Genomic DNA, 22,600 nt, shown 5'->3' with positions numbered 1-22,600 from the left:
AAGCATCAAACGTCCCCGCATTCTCTTTGACAACGGTTCCATCCTGTTGCATCATCTGAATTATGAAATCTGAAGCCGCAACTAGAATTTCCAAATGTTTTAAAACTTCTAACACAAAATTTTATTTTTTTAAAGCAAAACTTACTAATAATGTCAAGGTTAGTTTAGAATTTACTTGACTTTAGAAAGAAAGCAAAAGGATCTATCTGGAGGACCTTGGCTGGATGTGTCTTCTTTACTCTTGTTTAAATATCTGGAAATGTTTAACATACAGTAAAACACAAAGAATAAAATAACGAACATCTATATTTCTATCACTCAGAATTAAAACTTTTAACCTTTTTGTCATATTTGCTTGCTGTCTTTTATTTTGTTAGTTATTTTTAAGAAATAAAATATTACAGATATGGAGGAAGCCCCACACCCCACGCAACCTTGCCTTCCAGAAGGCAAAATACATAATGAATTGATATCCTTCCAGGCCATTTTTATATGTTTACTTGGTGTGTCTTTAAAATTTCACTTAAATTGTATGCTAAATATATTCTATGTTATGCTCCTTTTTCTATTCAACATGTTTTTGAGCCTTTCTATGTTGACATATACATAGATCAGTCCACAGATAGATCAATCCTGTTCATTTCCTTTAACTGTGATATGCTATTTTATGCTAGACCTATCTATTTAGTCTACCTATCTAACTGCTATATACTAGTTCATATTTTACATACTCATTTCTCTATTGATGATGATTTTGGTTGTTTCTAGCGTTTCATTCTTACAAACAACGTTGCATTTTTTTCCCCTTTTTACATGAGTCAGGGCTTCTGCAGACAACTTATCTAGAAGCAAAATGGCCATGTTATGTGAATATTTATGTATATTATTTCATTCAATTTTGGGAATATATAATACATACACAGGATAAAAATGTTTGGAAGGAACCAAGCTTTACAATATAAGGAATTATTCACTCACTTAATTCCTCAGACACCCTTCTACTCTCCAGAGACAACTATTGGCACCAACTTCTTCTGTATCCTTTAGAGACATTCTTTACACATACAAATATAAAAATAATTGGAGGCTGGGCGCGGTGGCTCACGCCTGTAATCCCAGCACTTTGGGAGGCCGAGGTGGGTGGATCACAAGGTCAAGAGATTGAGACCTTCCTGGCCAACATGGTGAAACCCCATCTCTACTAAAAATACAAAAATTAGCTGGGCATGGTCGCATGCACCTGTAGTCCCAGCTGCTCAGGAGGCTGAGGCAGGAGAATTGCTTGAACCTGGGAGGCGGAGGTTGCAGTGAGCCAAGATCGTGCCACTGCACTCCAGCCTGGTAACAGAGCAATACTGTGTCTCAAAAAAAAAAAATAATAATAATTGGCTACACACACACATAGATACATATTCATCTATATAGGTTTTCTTTTACAAAAATGGTATTCTACATAAATTATTATACTTTTTGTTTTATTGCTAACAATATATTTTGGAGATTGTTCTATATCACGATACAGGGAGGTGCTTCTTTCTTTATAATGATGTTTGGTGGGTGCTTGGCAAATTCTTGGAGCTAGGTGAGTGTCTTACAGGCTAAACTAAGGGGCGCTACACAGGTATCTCTCCATAGAATGCCTTTACCTTGTGGATTAAGAAGAACAGCGAACGTGGACGACAACGTGCTCCCTCAAGAGGCCGCAGGTTGTCTGAAGACTTTGGCTCAGCTTTCATAGGCCACTGGTTCTACTCATCTTCATGTGACCTCCCCAACTCAAGTCCAATACTAAGGCCCCTGACATTTTTCCAAGCCTGCAGCCCATTTTTAGTTGTTCGCTTACATCCTAGTCCAGGCCATCCTTATTGAATCTCTCCAGTGGTAAGGGATATGGTAAACAGCAAGTCTACTCTTCTCTTTCTAGGGTCTATGCCCTGTACTTTCAGCTCTTTCCTGTTGATTCTCAATAATTTATTTTAGAAGCAAAAACTTCCCCAAAGAAAATATTGCTTTTGTCTTTTGTATTCCTCCTATAACAATCCTAGTTCTTCTCAAGGGTAGTATGTATGCCTCTGATTGACAGGGGAAGAGTCGCACACAAGGAAGTGCAAAAGAGAAAAGCACAATTCATATATCTGTATTAATTGTTTACTTAAGTTAAACATAGTTGATTAAATACACATTTATTTTAAAGGTACCTTTAAGATTGCTTTTTGGATTTTTTGGTATGAATTATGCAGACTGTGTTTCTGGAGCTAGATATCCTCATATGTTTCATATTTCTTGTCTGTGAGCTCATCTGCCACAGGAGTTATCTTTTATGTGAGTTTTCTCTTTTGTGGGCTGGTTTGTGGGGCTTCCCTATGGGGTGGTTTCCGCTACCAGGCCCTAGGAGGTACACAAGCCCCAGCCCAGTTCTTACTTTATTGTTGGCTTAGAGCTCTTGAACCATAAAGATACTGAGAATTTGGGCTTGTCTCCAGCTTTATTTACAGGCCTGGGGCTCTGAACTTCCCCAGCTAATTGCGCTTCTACCCATTGCCAGGAGTGGATGTGTGGATGCATTCACTTATCATGCAACCCACCGTTCCCACTGCTAGCTATTTCCCCAGGAGAAATGAAATATGTCTGCACAAAGATTGGCATACGAATGCTAACGGCTGCATTATTCATAATGATTCAAAACCGAAGAATACCCCATGTCCATCAACTGGTGAATGGTAAGAATAGCTGTGGTAGAGTCACAGTATAGAATACTACTCAACAATAAAAAGGAACAAAATAGTAATACATTAAATCACACAGGTAAACTTCAAAAACAAGTCAATGTAAGAAGAAGTGAAAGAAAGCAAACACAGAAGGCCATGGACTATATTATTCCATTTAGATGAGACCTTAGAAGAGGCAAAATTATAGTGACAAAAAGGAGATCAGAGGTTGCTTGAGGCTGAGGTGAGGGATGGAATGGACTGTAAAGGGGCCCAAGAAAACGTCTTAGGGAGATGGAATTGTTCTATACATGGATTGTGATAGTGGCTACACAACAGTATATGATTACCAAACTTCATCAGATTGTGCACTTAAAGTGGGTGGACTTGTTTCCACACCAAAAAAATAAAAAATAAAAAAGTGGGTGGACTTTATCATATGTAAGTTACATCCCCAAAAAGCTAGAATATAAAAGCATTGCCTTTTGAATACTTTCTTTATGTGTCTCTTGGTCTTGCTGTTGTACTTCTTCCTCTAATGTTTTTCATTAGAGTCTTAACTCCTACTGCACCAATACAGTGCTTTAAAAATGGCTGTGAAGGCCTTATTTGAAGTGTGTGTTCAAGGGAGGACATAGCTATTCCTCCTGGCTAACCTTGTGGTGAAGAGGGAAAGCAGGAGGCAGGGTTGACTGAGGACAGGTCGTGAAAAACAGGTGAAAGATCTTACACTTTAGTTGTTAGGTAATGGAGGTCACTGAAAAGTCTGAGCTATAGAGAAGCCATTTGTGCTTTAGGAAGATAAAACTGGAGGCAATGTGTAGACTGGTATATTAGGAAAACACGAACTAACTGTCTATCTTCCACTATACCCTCAACACTCAACATGCTCTGGCCATCATAGTGCATGGAAGCTGAACCCCTGTACCCCCATTGTTGTCTGGCTTCCTGGCTTGAGAACAGCAGAGTTTCTGTTCCATGTTGAGGAGGGGAGAGACAGTGCAGCCAGTGGGATGGCAGGAGAGCAGCCCATACTCCGTGACAAGACCCCTGCTGTGACGCCAAGCCTGCAAAAAACTAACTGGACTTGCTAAAAGCTTAGCATGAGGGTATTTATTTTTTTCAGGGTCAAGGAAGAGCACACTAAGTTCATGCCTGAATCACTGTGGAGCAAAACAGAGTGATCAGAAGAGAATCAAGAGAGCCAGCCCTTAGAGATCAGCCAAACTCTTGGGGAGGCCTAGGGTTTCCCTTCTCCAAACTGGAGGATGAGGTAATTCTACCCACATCTTTGTGGCTGGGGACTTCCTAGTTCTTATTTGGGTTACACATATTTTAGGAGTCCAGGTGGAATTTCTTTTCCTTTTTGAAAACTGAAGCATAATTTATGCATAGTAAAATGCACAAATTTTAAGTGCACAGCTACATAATATGTTCCCACATTTTTTACAATTGTTTTATATATATATATATATATGATAAGCTGTAGAACATTCCATCACCCCAGAAAGTTCTCTCCTGTCACTACAATGTGCTCAACCACTAGTTTTGCCTGTTTTTACATTTCATATAAGTGGAAGTATGATGTAGGTGCTGTTTTATTTCATCTGCTTAGCATAATATTTTTGATATTCATCCATGTTATCAGATTTATTAGTAGTTTGTTCTTTTTTATTGCTGTGTAGTATTCCAGTGTAATAACATGCTATGTTTGTTTCTTCAGTCTCCTGCTGATAGCATTTGGATTGATACTAGTTTTTGGCTATTAATAAATCTGCTATCAACCAGTCATTTCTCATGGCTATATATCTAGGAGTGGAAATTTTGGGACAAGGGCAAAGTGTATGTTGAACTTTATTAGAAACTACCACTTTCCAATGTGGTTGTATCGTTTTACACTCCATCAGCAATTCATAGAAGTTCTAGTTGCTCCATTCTCTCCAACACTTGATATTATCAGTCTTTTATATTTTAGCTACTTAATTTTAACCATTCTTGTGGGTATACAGTATATCTTCCGGTGGTTTTAATTTGCATTTCCCTGAAGAGTAATAATTTGTAGCATATTTTCATGTGTTTATTGACCATTTGGATTTTTTTAAATGAAATCCCTATTCAAGTCTTTTGCACCCCACCTTTTCCATATTGAAAAAGTTCTTTATATATTCTGGATGTGAGTTCTTTGTCAGATTACACACACACACACACACACACACACACACACACATATATATATATTTCAGATTATATATTATATATATATAATATTTTCTCTCAGTCTGTAGCTTACCTAATATTTTCTCTCAGTCTGCAGCTTACCTTTTTAATTTCATAATGAGTGTTTTTTGATGAACAGAAATTTCTAATTATGATGATGTCCATTTCTTTCTTTCATGGTTATTGCCTCTGATATGTTTTGCCTGCCTTAGGGTTCAGGAACATATTTCCTATATTTTCTCTTAGATACTTTATGGTTTTAGCTTTTACATTTAAATGTATGACCCATCTCAGATTTATTTCTGTATGGTGTATATGGTGTGAGGTAGGGACTGGGGGATTCAAGTTTCTTTTGTCTTTCCTTACGGATAGCTAGTTGCTGCAACATTACTTACTGGAAAAAAACAACAATAATCCTTTCTTTCACACTGAATTTTTCCAATGCCTTTGTTGAAAATATTTATTTTATACAAAAATTTATTTTCAACAAAGGCATATGCACTTAGTATTATCAAGTGCCTTTCCCCCCCAAAGCCTGATAAGCCAAGAGAAAGGGGAAACAGTCAGTACATTTCAGGTATCATTCCAAGGAAGTCTAGATTCACAGAAAGGCATGTGGAAGCATATGTTATATGGTTGTTACATTTGTCTTTCCTTGCCCTTAAGAACAATATTCCTATTGTGTACAGATGCATCTTGACTTATGATGGGTTATGTCCCAATAAACCCATCATAAGTCAAAAATATCATAAATCAAATATGCATTTAATGCCCTCAATAAGCCCATTGTAAAGTCAAAAAATTGTAAGTTAAACCACTGTAAGTCCAGATGTTCCTGAACTTAAAATGAGGTTATGTCCTGATAAACTCATCCCATAAATCAAAAATATAAGTCAAAAATGCATTTAATACTCTGATAAGCCCATCTTAAGTTGAAAAAGCTCAAGTTGAACCACTGTAAGTTGGCGACTATCTTCTTCTTCTTCTTCTTCTTCCTCTTCTTCTTCTTTTCTTCTCTTCTTCTTCTTCTTCTCTTCTTCTTCTTCTTCTTTGACACATTTATTCAGCATCATGATTGGACTATTATACTTAGCAATCAACAGCATGGGTGTAACAATAAATGGATTAATTAAGAAATGTACATTAAAACCTTTTGTTGGAATGCTTTCTACTTTCCACAGAACAGAAACTAGAATAACCTGCTATACAATTAGTCACAAATACACTCCTTGAGTTTTTTTTTGCCCATGCACATGAGTATTGTCTAAAATATGCCTTCTTTGTAGCAGCTAGGCCCTGCCACCACTATGCTTGGCTAAGTTCACGAATCTATTGTAACCTGTAAGCTCCCTGTCACTTCTCTGGCTCTCCTCTCCTGCTAAGCTGTGTTTCCTGGCAGGAATTGAAGTCTTCTGCCATTGCCATAGCTACTGCTGTTGCTGGAACTGCCATAGCCACCTTGGTTTTGTGGTTTGGCAAAGTATTGGTCTCCACCACCATAGGGGCCAGAGATTCTGCCTCCAAAGTTCCCTCCCTTCATGAGTCCAAATTTTAAGATTGATTGTTGTTTTTTCAGAAATCACTGTAGCTTCCACCCCCTCCCAAATTGCTTCCACTCTCACCACCAAAGTCACTTATGCCTACTCCATTGTTATAGCTGTCATGGCTGCCACCCCCATCATAGCCACTGCCCTGGTTTCCAGAATCCTGTCCACCATTTCCATAGCCTCTGCTTCCTCCAGAGCAACCAGGGCTGCCTCCTTCATAACCACTATTGAGAGGTGACAGCTTGCTGGCAGTCCTCACAGCCCTTGCTCGCTCTCGGCACCTCCTCTGCCTGGGCTACCATTTTGGTGGCACTTGAGGAGCCCTTCAGCCCACCGCTGCACTGTGGGAGCCCCTTTCTGGGCTGGCCAAGGCTGGAGCCCACTCCCTCAGCTTGCAGGGAGGTGCGGAGGGAGAGGCGTGAGCGGGAACTGGGTTGTGTGCCACGCTTGTGGGCCAGCTGGAGTTCTGGGTGGGCTTGAGCTTGGCAGGCCCCGCACTTGGAGCAGCTGGCCGGCCCTGCCGGCCCAGGCAATGAGGGACTTAGCACCTGGGCCAGCGGCTGTGGAGGGTATACTGGGTCCCCCAGCAGTGCCAGCCCACCGGCGCTGTGCTCGATTTCTTGCTGGGCCTTAGCTGCCTTCCCGCCGGGCAGGCCTTGGGACTGCAGCCTGCCATGCCTGAGCCTTCCCCCACCTCCGTTGGTTCCTGTGCAGCCCGAGCCTCCCCGATGAGTGCCACCCCCTGCTCCATGGCGCCCAGTCCCTTCGACCACCCAAGGGCTGAGGAGTGCGAGTGCACGGCGCGGGACTGGCAGGCAGCTCCACCTGCAGCCCCAGTGCAGGATCCACTAGGTGAAGCTAGCTGGGCTCCTGAGTCTGGGGAGGACGTGGAGAGTCTGTATATCTAGCTCAGGGATTGTAAACACACCAATCGGCACTCTGTATCTAGCTCAAGGTTTGTAAACACACCAATCAACACCCTGTGTTTAGCTCAGGGTTCGTGAATGCACCAATTGACACTCTGTAGCTAGCTGCTCTGGTGGGGCCTTGGAGAACCTTTATGTCTAACTCAGGGATTGTAAATACACCAATCGGCACTCTGTATCTAGCTCAAGGTTTGTAAACACACCAATCAGCACCCTGTGTTTAGCTCAAGGTTTGTGAGTGCACCAATGGACACTCTGTATCTAGCTGCTCTGGTAGGGCCTTGGAGAACCTTTATGTCTAGCTCAGGGATTGTAAATACACCAATCGGCACTCTGTACCTAGCTCAAGGTTTGTAAACACACCAATCAGCACCCTGTGTTTAGCTCAAGGTTTGTGAGTGCACCAATCAATACTCTGTATCTAGCTGCTCTGGTGGGGCCTTGGAGAACCTGTGTGTCGAAACTCTGTATCTAACTAATCTGATGGGGACATGGAGAACCTTTGTATCTAGCTCAGGGATTGTAAACGCACCAATCAGTGCCCTGTCAAAACAGGCCACTTGGCTCTACCAATCAGCAGGATGTGGGTGGGGCCAGATAAGAGAATAAAAGCAGGCTGCCCAAGCCAGCATTGGCAACCCACTGGGGTCCCCTTCCACACTATGGAAGCTTTGTTCTTTCGCTCTTTGCAATAAATCTTGCTACTGCTCACTCTTTGGGTCCACGCTGCTTTTATGAGCTGTAACACTCACCGCGCAGATCTGCAGCTTCACTCCTGAACCCAGCGAGACCACGAGCCCACCAGGAGGAATGAACAACTCCAGACGTGCTGCCTTAAGAGCTATAACACTCACCGCAAAGGTCTGCAGCTTCACTCCTGAGTCAGCGAGACTACGAACCCACCAGAAGGAAGAAACTCCGAACACATCCGAACATCAGAAGGAACAAACTGCAGACGTGCCACCTTAAGAGCTGTAACACTCACCGCGAGGGTCCGCGGCTTCATTCTTGAAGTCAGTGAGACCAAGAACCCACAAATTCCGGACACACTATCACTACCAAATCCATTATAGCCATCCTTATTGCCACCATATCCACCATCACCACAGCTGCCGCCAAAGGCACCACAACACTGAAGTTTCCTCCATGACCAAAGTTGTCATTCCCACCAAAACCACCTCCACGACCACCACCAAAGTTTCCAGAACCACTGCCGCCTCTTTGGCTGAACGAAAAACTAGCCATCTTTTGCTACTACAGGGCTTTCTTTACTTCACAGTGGTGGCCATTCAAGGTATGGTATTTCTGAATGACAGTCTTATCTACGGAGCTGTGATTACAAAAACAAAGTCCCTCTTTTTGCCAAAGTTTACAAAAGCAGCTCCCCTCTTTTTGCCACTGTCTCGGCCAGTCATGATTTCAATCACTTCAATTCTTCCCATACTCTTCAAAATAATCTCTTAGGTGATGTTCTTCAGTGTCTTCTTTAATGCCATCAACAAGTATCTTTTTCAGAGTTAAGTGGGCACATAGTCTCTGAGAATCTTCTCTTGAGACAGCTGTCTTTGGTTCCACAACTCTTCCATCCTCCTTGTGTGGCCTTGCATTCATGGCTGCATCCACCTCCTCCACAAGGGCATATGTAACAAACCCAAAGCCCCTGGAGTGCTTGGTGTTGGGATATCTTATTACCACACAATTGGTGTGTGGTAATTGTCCCCATTGCTCAGAACGGCTCTTCAGAGTCTTGTCGGTTGTTTCAAAGCTCAACTCTCAGATGAGCATCTGCAGCTGTTTGGGTTCTTTAGGAGACTCTGACTTAGACATGACAGCAGTGGGAAGAGAGACTTTATGCTTGCTCGGCGGTTCCAGGCTGAATGAATTTACGGATTGCTGAAGCCAAAACCATCAGGCTCTCAGATTTCCATCCTTTCCCCAATTCCCGTAGATGTATCTGTCCTCTTCTACTTTTCCTATGTCGTCTATTAAAATGGACTCTTACTGAGTCTAAAGGATATGAAAAAAAAATAGAATGAACTCTTAGAAAAGACTCTGCAAATCTTTTGCAAAACGGTACACGTAAAAAAATCTTATGGGTATCTACATTTTGACGGAGTAAGTGCTTTAAGATGAAGAAATAGAATGGTGAAATTTTATGGATGAGGTGAGCAAATACACTTTGGGAAGTAAGGTGGTTTATAGCATCTATGCATCACATCAGCTGGATGATCACCTCTCAGTTTACCTGTAAAACTGGTGTTTCTTTGATTTAAAAACTTGTTTGGATTTGTTAAACCAGAAGAGTCTATTCTACTTCCATACTTCTCTAGGAACCTGCCTGTATCCATTTCAACAGCCTAAAGTTGGCAAGGATGGCAGTTCAGAAGTTGCTGCACAAGGCAGGAGGAAGTTTTATAATATGGGAAAAATAATGTTGGAGTAAATAATTCTAGAGAAGTGTTGAGAACTTAACAAAAATGTATCTGAACATAGCTATTTATATTTACTTACATTTTCTCTAGATTATAAACTCTTTTTAAATATACAGTTTGTCTAGGAGCAGGGGCTCATGCCTATAATCCCAGCACTTTAGGGGGTCAGAGTGGCAGGGTCGCTTGAGGGCAGGAGTTTGAGACCAGGCTGGGCAACTCAGTGAGACCCTGTCTCTACAAAAAACAAACAAAAAAAGTAAGCCGGTCATGGTGGTGCATACCTGTAAGTCCCAGCTCTGCAGGAGGCTGAGGCGAGAGGATCGTTTGAGCCCAAGAGTTCAAGGTTACAGTGAGCTATGATCACACCACTGACTGCAGCCTGGGCAACACAGTGAGACCCTGTCTCAAATACGTATACACAGTCTGCATTAAATTTTCTTTAATGATTATCTTTAATTGAGCTGATAGTTATTTCTTAAAAAGTATAATGTACATATGAATTTACATCTCTTGGCTAACCACATACTAATTATTGGGGTCATGGTATTCTAGCCACTTGGAGTTTCTTGGCCATCCTCGACTTCTCTGGCTATAGAAAATTCCTAAAAGTACAGGAAAAACTTTTTTATTGTAAAAAGTAACAAAAATTGTAGCCAAGACAGGGCAAATTTAAAAAACTCATTCCGGCCACAGAGGGCTCTGGCTTTCCACTGGGGCTGGTTGTCAGTAACAGCCAGGGAGTGAGGCCATAAGGAGATCCCCAAAAGGTGAGTTCTGAGCCTCCGTGAGTTAGAGGTTAGTACTTTGCAGTGAATTAGGGATGGAGATGCTTTAGGCGAAAGGAAGGCTGGGATTGGAATGTGAGGGGATTATTTAACCCATATGTGCTTCTACGGTCCTGGACTTGGCTAACTTCAATGAGGCTTACGCAGATGCACTGAGAATGAAGATGGAAGATGGGATGAACATAACTAAAGCCAACAAGGCTGGGGGTGTGCCTGCCCTAGGGCTCCCCTCTGGGTGCCAGGACATAGAGGGTGAGGGGTGGGAGTGAAACGGGAAAAGTTCCTTTGTTCCCCTCACAGGGCGAGTGACGGGGGAGTGGCTCACTTCTTCAGTGCCCAGCTGCTCAAACCTCTAGGGGGAGCATGCGGAAGGGTAGGGTGTGGGGCTCCGACCCCACAGCAGCATCTAGGGGTGAATGCTTACAGCTCCTGAAGCCCCAGTGGGTGTGTGTTACAGAGTGCTCTTTTAGCTTTGCTGTCTGTAGGTGGCTTGTGTCAATCAGCTCTATTAGACCCTCTGCCTTATCATAAGGACAGAGGGCATTCTGTATCCTGGGGTTTTTGCCTTGGTGTACCAGAAGAACCAGATCACATGTGTGCTTGGAGAATGAGTGTAAGGATTTTTATTGAGTGGTAGCTCTCAGCGAGGTAGATGGTAAGGCCAGAAGGGGGCTGGAGTGGGAAGGTGGTTTTCCCCTGCAATCGGGCTTCTGGGCAGCTGGGCTCTTCTCCGACCACCCCAGCCAAACTCTGCATTGTTCCACCAGTCGATGGCCTGCCGAAGTCTGTCAGTGCCTGTGGGTGTGCTCTTGTGCTGGTGTGTTCCTTTCCAGAATCTGCCGGTCCCTGTCGGTGTGCTCTTACGCGGGTGTGTTCCTCTCAATTTCCAGCCGCTTGTGTCCTCAGCCATTGGTGTGTTCCTCTTGATGTCCAGCTGCTTGTGTGTGTGCCCACTAGGATCTTGGAGTTTTTATAGGCACAAGATAGGGGCATGGCAGCCCAGGGTGGTCGTGGGAAATGCAATATTTGGGCATGAAAACAGAAATGCCCATCCTCACCAAGGTCTGTGGGCACAGGTCTGGGGCTGGACCCCCAGCCAGGGACTACGCCTTTCCCTTCCCAGCACTTTCCCGCCCCACTTGCCCCACTCTGTATCAGGAGCATAGTTTGTAGGGCTGTAGGAACAACGAGCTACCCAACATCTTTTCAGAGTAAAATTTTCAGCCACCCACAACTTTTCTCTCTTCAAAGTGAGTGTAGCAGCAATCATTTCCCTCCCTTTTCTCTTCAGGACAAAGGAACCAGTGGTCTCAATAACCCCAGTGGCTTTTGGGTCCTCTCAGAACAATGTAGAGAAGCTTGTGTGGGCTCAGGAGTCATTCAAACCTTTGCTCAGTAGCCTGGATTGTGAGTTGAGCTGCGTTTTTGCCCTTTAGGGGAGAAAGAAGTTGTCGTAGAGGCCTACCCACCCTGAATACTCATCAAATGAACCAGCAATACTGGAGTTGCCTCAGTTTTTATGACTAATAGTAAATTACAGGGTGGAGTAATGTTATACAATCGATGTTGCTGTGCCTGTCAATATAGAGAAAATTCTGCCCTGCCAAAAATATACACTGGGATCATAGGCTCTCCCAGTGTGACTTAGTATCAGTTTACGTCCTAGGAAAAATGAGCCCTAAGACTCATACATAATCATAGAACCAAACTCTCAAAGGCTTCTTGATAAATGTTAATTTATGAGTTTGGTTTTAGCATGGATTAATTATGCTGCTAGGTTCAACTTAGCAGTCCTCTGGTAAGTTGGGCTGGGAACCACCCACACCAGAGTCAGCTGGGATGCCTGTTCAGTGCAGATTCCTGAGTCCCATTCCTAGATTCATTAAATTACAATCTATTGAGGGGGGGCTCTAGAGTCTGCATTTCAAAAAGAGCTCCCAGGTGATTCTCATATGCATTACATTTAGAAGCCTAGCAACATACAATGTTGGTGTCCTAAGTTTATAGAGGCAGGAGGGAGGTGAAAAGGTGGAAATCTGGAAGAGTAGTCCACTGCTAGGTGGAAAACATTTTTACAAAGAGAAAACACGTGAAAAGAGCTGAAGAAAGAGCCAAAGCAGATGTTGGCAACATGTGCTATTCATATTGAAGTGGGTGCGGGTGGATTCTGGCTTTCTGTTGCAGCACATCTAGTATATACTACATGGAGGCCTGTAACGTGTCAGTCCTGCAAAGTTTTGTCCTAGCCCAATGGCCTACCCCCAATCCTAGCTGAGGATGCTGTGCCTAGGCAGGTGGAGCTCTTTAATCAACAGGGACAGGTGGTTGGCTATAGCTTCACCACTTCATGGGAGTGTCATTATCTTCTATGTCATTTCCACTTGGATCCTTCTAGTGTTCCTTTTCCCCTGCACTGACACAGCCACCTGGGAGAGAAGGGAAGGGAGAGTTAAACTTTAAAACTTCTATTTATTTGTATCTATTGATATTTAGAAACACTGGATTCTTACAGAGGAACTTTTAAAGACTGAAATAATGTAAGGTTGTAAGCAACCCAAACCTTACATTAAACTAAACAAATGAGGTCTTGGCATAATACTTCTAAGATGCTGGCAATTTACAACTTAAAAGCTCATTGCATAGAAACTGAAGGGGAATATTGCCAGGAATTATGCAAACATACTGGCAGTGATGACTTCGCAACGTCTTTCAAATTCACCCTTCCTTGCTGTTTTCATAGCTATCACTCCCTTAAAGCTTTCATCACCCTCTTATTGGCTTATTGTTGACACTCCCTGGTTGGGTCCTACCCTTCTAGTTTCTCCTGAAAACCAAGCCCTTTCTCATATACTGAAAAAATATCGCTTCCTAACTTGGGTACTTCCTGTCATCTATCAAATTCATTTACAATTTTAAGAATAGCCTCCAAGTACTCACAGGTCTTCCTGAACCAGATTCTCTCTCAGAGTTTCTCTCTAGCTGGGTCCTCTTAGATCCTCTTGCACCTCTTTCTCATTCTCATTCTTTCTCCTGTCTCCTTGTTCATACAATGCCCCTTGACAAGGATGTCATTCCTTCTGTTCTCCATTAATCTATGTGCAATACTGCTTTCAAAAACCACACCACCCAGAGCCTTCTGTCGTTTCCTCTAGTTCTTGGTTTGTACTACATATTCCTGTTATCTCAGTTATTACACATATATTTTCTGTTTATCTTCTTGCTGATCTGATTATAATCTCTTCCATGGCAGAAACTGTTGTCTTGACTGTTAGCCATCACATCTCCTAGATTATGAAACACAGCAGCTGCCCAGCAAATATGTGAAGAAATTCATAGATCTCACCACTTTCTCACTGGGAGAAAAGGGCAACCAGCCAACATGGACTTCTGGAGTCCTTGAAGGGCATTGGATAAACATGTCTTGGTCAAGTTTTAGGCCAGGCGCAGTGGCTCATGCCTGTAATCCCAGCACTTTGGGAGGCTGAGGTGGGTGGATCATGAGGTCAGGAGTTCAAGACCTGCCTGGCCAACATAGTGAAATCCCATCTCTACTAAAAATACAAAAATTAGCCGAGCACAGTGGTGCCTGCCTGTAGTCTCAGCTACTCAGGAGGCTGAAGCAGGAGAATTGCTTGAACCTGTGAGGTGGAGATTGTAGTGAGCCGAGATCACGCCACTGCACTCCAGCTTGGGCAACAGAGTGAGACTTTGTCAAAAATAAACAAACAAACAAACAAATAAATAAATAAATAAATAAAAGAAAAGAATCCAAAGTGAAGAAAATACAACAGGACAGCCAGGAGTTCAAGGTTATATTCCCTGATGATCACAGGGCTCCAGTTTCTCTGCATTGCTGGCCAAGGGTTGGCCCACATGCTTGGACAGTTTGATCAGTAACTTAACAAGTCTGTTTGTATAAGTGAGTTGGTTGGCAGTCTCTATACATGGCCTGAATTAAGCCTTAGGCCTGGTAGTTTGATCCCAGCCAGCACAGTTATGGACCTGCTGTGTTGCACAGTTCTAGGAGCATTATTCATACTGTATTCTAAAATGGAGCTCAAGTTCGTGGGATGCTTTTACTAAGAGTATTTTATTATTTTTCAGTAAAAAAAGGTATGTAAAAAAGAAGGCTTTTGTGGAATGGCTTTAACTTCACCCCAATTTTCAAAAGAGGGCTTGCTGGAGGTAGAGTACCACAGCAGTTAATAGCATGGGCTTTGGAGTGAGGGACAGTTGAGTTCAATAATCTGCATAGCTGTGTAAACCTGAGCAGGTGACTTCACCTTTCTGAGCATCTGTTTCCTTGTCTGTAAAATGAAGATAATAATAACTACCTCACAGGGTTGTGAGAATTAAATGGAAAATATATGTAGAAAATTTAACTCTGTGTCTGGTATATGTGTAGTTAGTGTTCCTAAATGGAAACATCATATTTTTGTTTCCAGACATCTTATAAACTATAGCAACCATCCTTACATTTTTTGTCTTCAGCTGCATTGTGAAGGGTCTAGAAATATAAAGGGAGATGAAGAAAGTAAAACAGGATAGAAGGATGCATTTTGATTTTGGGGTTAATTTTTCAATATTTGAAGTAGAAGAGATAAAAGTCTCATCACTATAACCAAGCCAGGTTGGATACCTAAGTAGTTTTTCTTCTTTCCTTTCATAATGTAAAATGTGGCACTTAGTAGAGATGTTGGGTGGATAATATTGGGTGGTCTCTTGGTTACAGGGTCTACTTCCGACTGACCCCTTCACCTTCTCCTGTATATTGTCATCCTTTCACAGTCCCTGCCTTGGTCTTCTCATTTCCCAAGTCAGAAAGATGGGTGTTATCCTCCACTCTTCCTTCATGCTCAGCCCTCTCATCCAGGAATTCCCAGCGCTTGTCAGTTACATTGACTTCCTTCACTTCTGTCCAACTGGCCTGCACTACCGTGGCTCAGGCCGTGGTTATTTCACCGCTGAAGAACAGCAATAGCTTCCCCTGGCCTCCTCCTTCAACCATGCTCCTCTTTCTACACACAATATCCAAATATTTCTTCTAGAAAGCAAAGCCGATCATATAGTTTCCTTAATAAAAGTCCTTCAATAGTTTTCCATTATCCTTAGAGTGTACTTCTCACTCTTTAGCACAGCCCTCTCTGACCTGGCTCCTGTCAAGTTCTCCTAAGGTGCCCTATTCCTCTTGCTTCTTTGCTTAGGATGGAAACACTTCCTTTTGCTTCCGTTTGCCAGCCTGATTTCTATTGGTCCTTCATGTCTGTTATGGTTTGAACTGTGTCCCTACCTAAATTCATATGTTGAAGTTCTAACCCGCAGTACCTCACAGTGTGACTGTATTTGTATGCCCAGATTTGGCAGTGACGGGGAGCTCTTCTTCATCACATTCATAATTTTTCATTAGTTATGCCTAAGACCAGTGCTGTTCCTATTTCTGATACTATTCCTCTACCTTATCTGACCTACAAGCCTATGTGAGGAGGTGAGGCTGTCAGATTTCTCCTGAAATACATGAGACAGAGCAGAGCCTGGAGAGAGAGGGTGGGATCAGCAGTTACGAAGTCTAGGACAAGTAGTTAGACCAGATTTTTACACAACAGGTTCTTCATGACTGAACCTGTGAGCCGGGACATTCATCATCTATATGACATATCGAGGTTACTTCCTGGTTCTGTAGTCATTTGTGGGGTGATAGTACAATCATAGTACAGTCTTCTCTTTGGATCAGTAATTAGTATACACATGATTTGAAAAATATTTTTATTAAGCACATTAATATCTGAGAATTAAAAAATAAGATAGTACATTTTCCATGGGACAGACAGGAAATTTAATTAGTATAAACAATTTCCTTGGTGAGCAAGAAAGCCCAACCAGAGACTGAGATAATTTCAGGGAAGGTTTCTTTTCTTTATTATTCCCTTTGTTGAAGAACCCTGCTCTTGTTTTTTTAAAACCATTTTTTGAAGTACAGCATATACATAGTGTACAAATCATACTTCAATAAATGCTTTTAGTTTTAAAAATATTTCTCTGATTGTAAAAATAACACATATGCATTGTAGAAATGTAGCTGCCCAATGGGTTCACCTTGCCCGCTGTCTAGACAGAGCCCTATCAAGACAGGGAAATCGTAATGGAGAAAGAGTAATTCACATAGAGTCAAGCTGTGTAAGAGACCAGGATTTTATTATTACTCAAACCAGTCGCCCTGAGCATTTGGGGATCAGAGGTTTTTTTTTTTTTTTTGAGACAGACTTTCACTTTTGTTGCCCAGGCTGGAGTGCAATGGCGCTATCTCTACTCACCACAACCTCCGCCTCCTGGGTTCAAGCAATTCTTCTTCCTCAGCCTCCAGCATGTGCCACCACGCCCGGCTAATTTTTCTATTTTCAGTAGAGACGGGGTTTCTCCATGTTGGTCAGGCTGGTCTCGAGCTCCCGACCTCAGGTGATCTGCCTGCCTCGGCCTCCCAAAGTGCTGGAATTACAGGCATGAGCCACCACACCCTGCAATAAAGTTTCCCCAGGTGAGTCCTACACACATTAAACTTTGGTAAGTATTGTCTTTTGTTTTTTGAGACGGAGTCTCGCTCTGTTGCCAAGCTGGAGTGCAGTGGCATGATCTCCGCTCACTGCAACCTCTGCCTCCCGGGTTCAAACAATTCTCTTGCCTCAGCCTCCCAAGTAGCTGGGACTACAGGCACCCGCCACCACCATGCCTGGCTAATTCTTGTATTTTTAATAGAGATGGATTTTCACCATGTTGGCCAGGATGGTCTTGATCTCTTGACCTTGTGATCCGCCCATCTTGGCCTCCCAAAGTGCTGAGATTACAGGCGTGAGTCACCGCGCCTGGCCGAGATCAGAGTTTTTAAGGATAATTTGGTGGGTAGAGGCTTGGGAAGTGGGGAGTGCTGATTGGTCAGGTTGGAGATGGAATCATAGGGGGTTGAAGTGAATTTTTCTTGCTGTTTTCTGTTTCTGGGTGGGATGGCAGCACTGGTTGAGCCAGATTGCCAGTCTGGTGAGTGTCACCTGATTAGTCGAGTGCAGGGTGTCCAAAATATCTCAAGTACTGATCTTAGGTTTTACAATAATGATATTATCCCTAGGAACAATTTGGGGAGGTTCAGACTCTCAGAGCCAGAGACTACATGACCCCTAAACTGTAATTTCTAATCTTGTAGTTACTTTGTTAGTCCTACAAAGACAGACTGGTCTCCAGACCAGGAGAGGGTCTTTTCAGAAAGGGCTATTATCAATTTTGTTTCAGAGTCAAGCCATGAACTGAATTCCTTCCATTAATTTGGTCTATGCTTAAGAATGAACAAGGACAACTTAAAGGTTAGAAGTGAGGTAGAGTCGGTTAGGTCTGATTTCTTTCACTGTCATAATTTTCTCAGTTATAATTCTGTAAAGGCAGTTTCAGAAGTATTCAAACATATGAAAAGAAAATCACTATTACTAATAATCCCACTTGTAATTTCACCACTGAGAGATACCTTTTAAGATTCTGGTGAGGAATTTTGCAACCTTTTTTTAAAGGCTATATTTAAGTATACACATTATAAAATTGTGATTGCACAGTTCCTTTATTATTGCACACACCTTTTCTTATTTTTATTGTGAATATTATCACATATTCTTCCTCAATGTGACATTTAACAGTTGCATAAAATTTTGTCAAGTGATCTTACTCTAATATGGAAACATAGGGCCACAGTAGAGAGAAGTACTCAGTTGAGGAAAATGGGGTTAGAAGTAGAAAGTGTATTTGCCAATTAATTTCAGTAGATGGGGTGATGATTATAAATATGAAATTATGCAAGCAAGTCATCTAAGAACCTATATAAATACTGAAAAATAAACATGTGGCTGGATAATATTTCAGGCATTTACCTGCATTTTTATTCTTCTTAAACTTCTCCCTGGCCTTTCCCTCATTAAAGCTAGTGGTCAGTCTGTCCTCGTTGTCACAGGAAGGAGATGTTGCACGTTAGAAAGCAGAAGTCTCCAAGACTTTCCGCTTTCCGTTTTTAAGACATGTAATTCTAGAATGGAGAGAGTGTAGAGAAGATGTCTGCATGTAACGGAAGTAAGACTTGAGAATATTGTCCCAGCTAAGTGGAAGGAAATAAAGGCACAGAGAACTCTGAGGCCTGGAGCAAAGGAGGGTGGTAGTAAAACTCCAAAGGTGAAGTAGCTTCCAGCTGTGTCCAGGAAGATGATTCCTCAGCTGTCCCAAAGGTGTTAATAGTCCCCACTGACTTCACATAGGAGAGTTGCTGTGACCAAATTCAGCACGGCTACTGGCTTACTGAGGGCACTCAATATGCATCCCCCCAGGGCTTCTCCTCTTTCGCAGTGAAGCTCCTTAACCTTGAAAGACTTATTTATGGAGATAGGCATTTTATAATCGCTGTCTCCTTCTAGGAGTTGCTTTGAGGCTGCCTGTCACCAGGTATGGGTCTAAAAGCAGCTAGCTTCTTTCTCTTCTCTATCATTTACAGACATTTTTGCACAGACTGACCATAAGTATACATTTCCAACATTGTATTCTTGTAGCTATTAGAACCAGTTATGTGGCCATCAAGCTGATCAGATCTTGGTGGAAAGATGAGTGTTCTCACGGGTGAACAGGGGAGAAGAATGAATGCATGGATTCCTGTTTCGGCTCATACTTCAGATTCTGACCGTGTGGAAGAAAGGACTAACAGAAAGTCAAGTAGAGCTCTTACCTGGAACTTGCTGTTCCATGAAGTAAGTCTAAGTTAGCCATTTTCATTTACAGCAGAGTTAGTGGAAAACTATTTTTTTTTTTTAACAGTAGAAAAGAGAAGTGAGGTTTTCTGGGGGCTTCCCAGTTGGGAATTTTCACGTCTAAACAACAGTAAGGCAGTGATTCTTAGACACATGAGGATAATTCTGGGAATCTATGGTGAAGGGAGGCAGGGAGGAGGACATGTAAAATTTGGAAACCCACATACATATTTGGAAGAACAAAGATAACTACTTTTCAAATAATATGAGCTGTATAAAAGATGTGACATCTTTTAAATTCTTGTTTAATGGGGATGTAAGTAAATAAAGTTTGAGAAACTGCTTTAGGCTGTAGAAAAAGGTGCAAGATAGTGTAAAAGAAGTATAAACCTAGTGTTAGCTAAATAAGGAATCAATACCAGTTTGATCAACAGAGACACAAAGCTGGAGTTTAGAGAACATCTAGCCCAATGGTTTGCAAACCACAGCTCCGTGAGTCAAATCTAATCCAGCTGCTTGTTTTGTTTTGTTTTAAATAGCCCTCAAACAATGGTTTTTATATTTTTAAGTGTTTGAAAAAGAAATTAGAAGAATAGCATTTCATAATGTGTGAAAACTATGCAAAATTCAAATTTCAGTGTCCACTAATAAAGTTTTGTTGGAACACAGCCATGTATTGTCAATTGCTGCTTTCATGCTACAATGACAGAGTTGAGAAGTTGCAACAAACAACATATGGCCTGCAAAGTTTTTTCATTTAAAAATGTTCTTTTCAGAGACAGAGTCTCATTCTGTTGCCCAGGCTAGAGTGGAGTGGCACAATCATGCCTCACTGCAGGCTTCAACTCCTAGACTCAAGCAAGCCTGCCACCTCAGCTTGCTGAGTAGCTGGGATTACAGTGCCAGTCACTGCACCCTGCTGGCTTGCAAGGTTTTACCTGGTACTTTACAGAAAATATTTGCTGACCTCTGAGCTAGCTCACAGTTCAGGCAAAGAAATTGAAGCCCTGAAAGTTTAACTGATTTGTTCAAGCTCAGATGACTACACACAGTGGTAGGTTCTTAATATTATTAATGAAATCTCTTTACAGTCTATGTATTTTTTGGTTATTGCTACTATGTCAGCAGTTTTACTTTCCCTCTGAATCTTTTCTAGCTCCAAAGATATTTCCTAATAGAATTTCCTAGAGAGTACCCACAAATACTTCTGGCAAACACAAGGTATGTTTTGCTTTGCTTCTAATGCACCTTTAAAGGATATTAAGCATTTAGCTGACCTTTCCAACTAAGGCACCTGTAAACTGCTTGAAATGTCTGTATAAATTAGCTTCCAAGTCTGTTAGCATGCTGTTTATTACCGTTTAAGAACTTTACACGCAATTAGGATGTATTGCCACCAAGTGGCCAATGGCACCTCTGTTATGCTTTCTCCACTGGGCTATCACAGAATTATCATAGTTTCACAGGATCTAGTGGTTGGAGGGAATCTTAACTCCAGCCGCTTAACAAGGAATTGTTGCTTAAAGAGATCTTTATGCTGTCTGGTCAAGTATTAGAAATAGAGTTGTTTTTTCAAAGTTAAGCATACATTCTTACTTAGTCACTTTTAAAGCTAGATAGAAAGAAATGCAAACTCGCAAATAAGATTTGGTGTTATCCTGAGACTGCAATTGTTATTAATCATTGATAAAACTAACCCTGTTGTCAGGCTATGTAGCTGCTTCCTAACTCAGTTGGTTATTTTCAATTATGTATCCCTCAGAGGTGTCTTAAAACAATCTGACATAAAAGCCCTTGCAGCTTGATTATTTCTCTTTTTATTAAAAGAGAAATGGTGCTAACTTTGCTTATAACCTATCAGGACAAGAGCCTGCTCACCTTCACAGCCTTTTTCTTAACCTCATGTAATGGTGTGTTCATGTCTTTTGCCCATTTTTATATTGAGTTTTGGGGTATTGCCCATCACCTATGATAGATGTTGCAAATATTTTTCTCTCAGTGATTTGTCATTTGACTTTGCCTTTGGTGCTCTTTTTTGTGATGTGCCAATTTTTTATTTTTACATAGTCAAATTTATCAATAAGTATTTTCTTTTAGTGAATCTGGATTTGGAGTCACAGTTAGAAAGTCTTTCGTCAGGTTAATAATTCACCATTGATTTCTTCTAGTATTTATATAGTTTAGCTTCTTCTTCTTTTTTTTTTTTGAAACAGAGTCTCGCTCTGTCGCCCAGGCCAGAGTGCAGTAGCATGATCTCAGCTCACTGCAACCTCCGCCTCCTGGATTCAAGTGATTCTCTGGCCTCAGCCTCCTGAGTAGCTGGGACTACAGGCACGCGCCACCATGCCCGGCTAATTTTTGTATTTTTAGTAAAGACGGGGTTTCAAAATATTGGCCAGGCTGTTCTTGAATTCCTGATCTCATTATCTCCCAAAGTTCTGGGATTACAGGCGTGAGCCACCATGCCCGGCCAGCATCATCTTTCATGTTTAGATCTCTGATCTATTATGAGGTTATTCTTATTCTTCTTCTTATTTTTTTTTGAGATGGGGTCTCTCTCTGTTGTCCAGGCTGGAGTGCAGTGGAGCAATGTTGGCTCACTGCAACCTCTGTCTCCCAGGCTCAAGCAATCCTCCCACTTCAGCCTCCTGAATAACTGGGAGTACACGTGCATGCTATCACACCTGAGTAATTCTTGTATTTTTGTAGAGAGCGGGGGTCTCACTATATTGCCCAGGATGGTCTGGAATTCCTGAGCTAAAGCGATCAGCCCACCTTGGCCTCCCAAAGAGCTGGGATTACAGGCGTGAGCAACCAAGCCTAGCAGAATTTATTCTTATGTATAGTTTGAAGTGTGGATTCAATTTTATCTTTCTCAAAATGGCTATCACGTTGTCTTCCCACCGTATATTAAATAGTCATATTTGCCCCAGTGATTTTTTTAGATGCCATATGATTCTTTTCTACCATATTTTAAATTTACGTTTATATTTAAGTTTAGTTCTGGACTTCGAATTCATTTACACAGATCTATCTATGTGCCAATACCAAACTTGCCTTATGGAGCTTTTCTTTTTCTTTTTTATTTTATTTGTTTATTTATTTTTGAGGCAGAGTCTTGTTCTGTTGCCCAGGCTGGAGTACAATGGCACTCACTGCAACCTCCACCTCCTGGGTTCAAGCAATTCTCCTGCTTCAGCCTCCCGAGTAGCTGGGACTA

General features: G+C 41.9%; 1 pseudogene; it reads right to left on the bottom strand.

The window, feature by feature from the left end:
• Positions 1 to 8,412: 8,412 nt before the first annotated feature.
• Positions 8,413 to 22,600, bottom strand: part of LOC129032856 (heterogeneous nuclear ribonucleoprotein A1-like 3) — a 31,342-nt pseudogene continuing 17,154 nt past the window's right edge.

Source organism: Pongo pygmaeus, chromosome 2 (assembly GCF_028885625.2).
Source record: "Pongo pygmaeus isolate AG05252 chromosome 2, NHGRI_mPonPyg2-v2.0_pri, whole genome shotgun sequence".
Taxonomy (NCBI): domain Eukaryota; kingdom Metazoa; phylum Chordata; class Mammalia; order Primates; family Hominidae; genus Pongo; species Pongo pygmaeus.
Note: the sequence above shows the minus strand (reverse complement) of the source record. Positions and strands in the feature narration are given on the sequence as shown.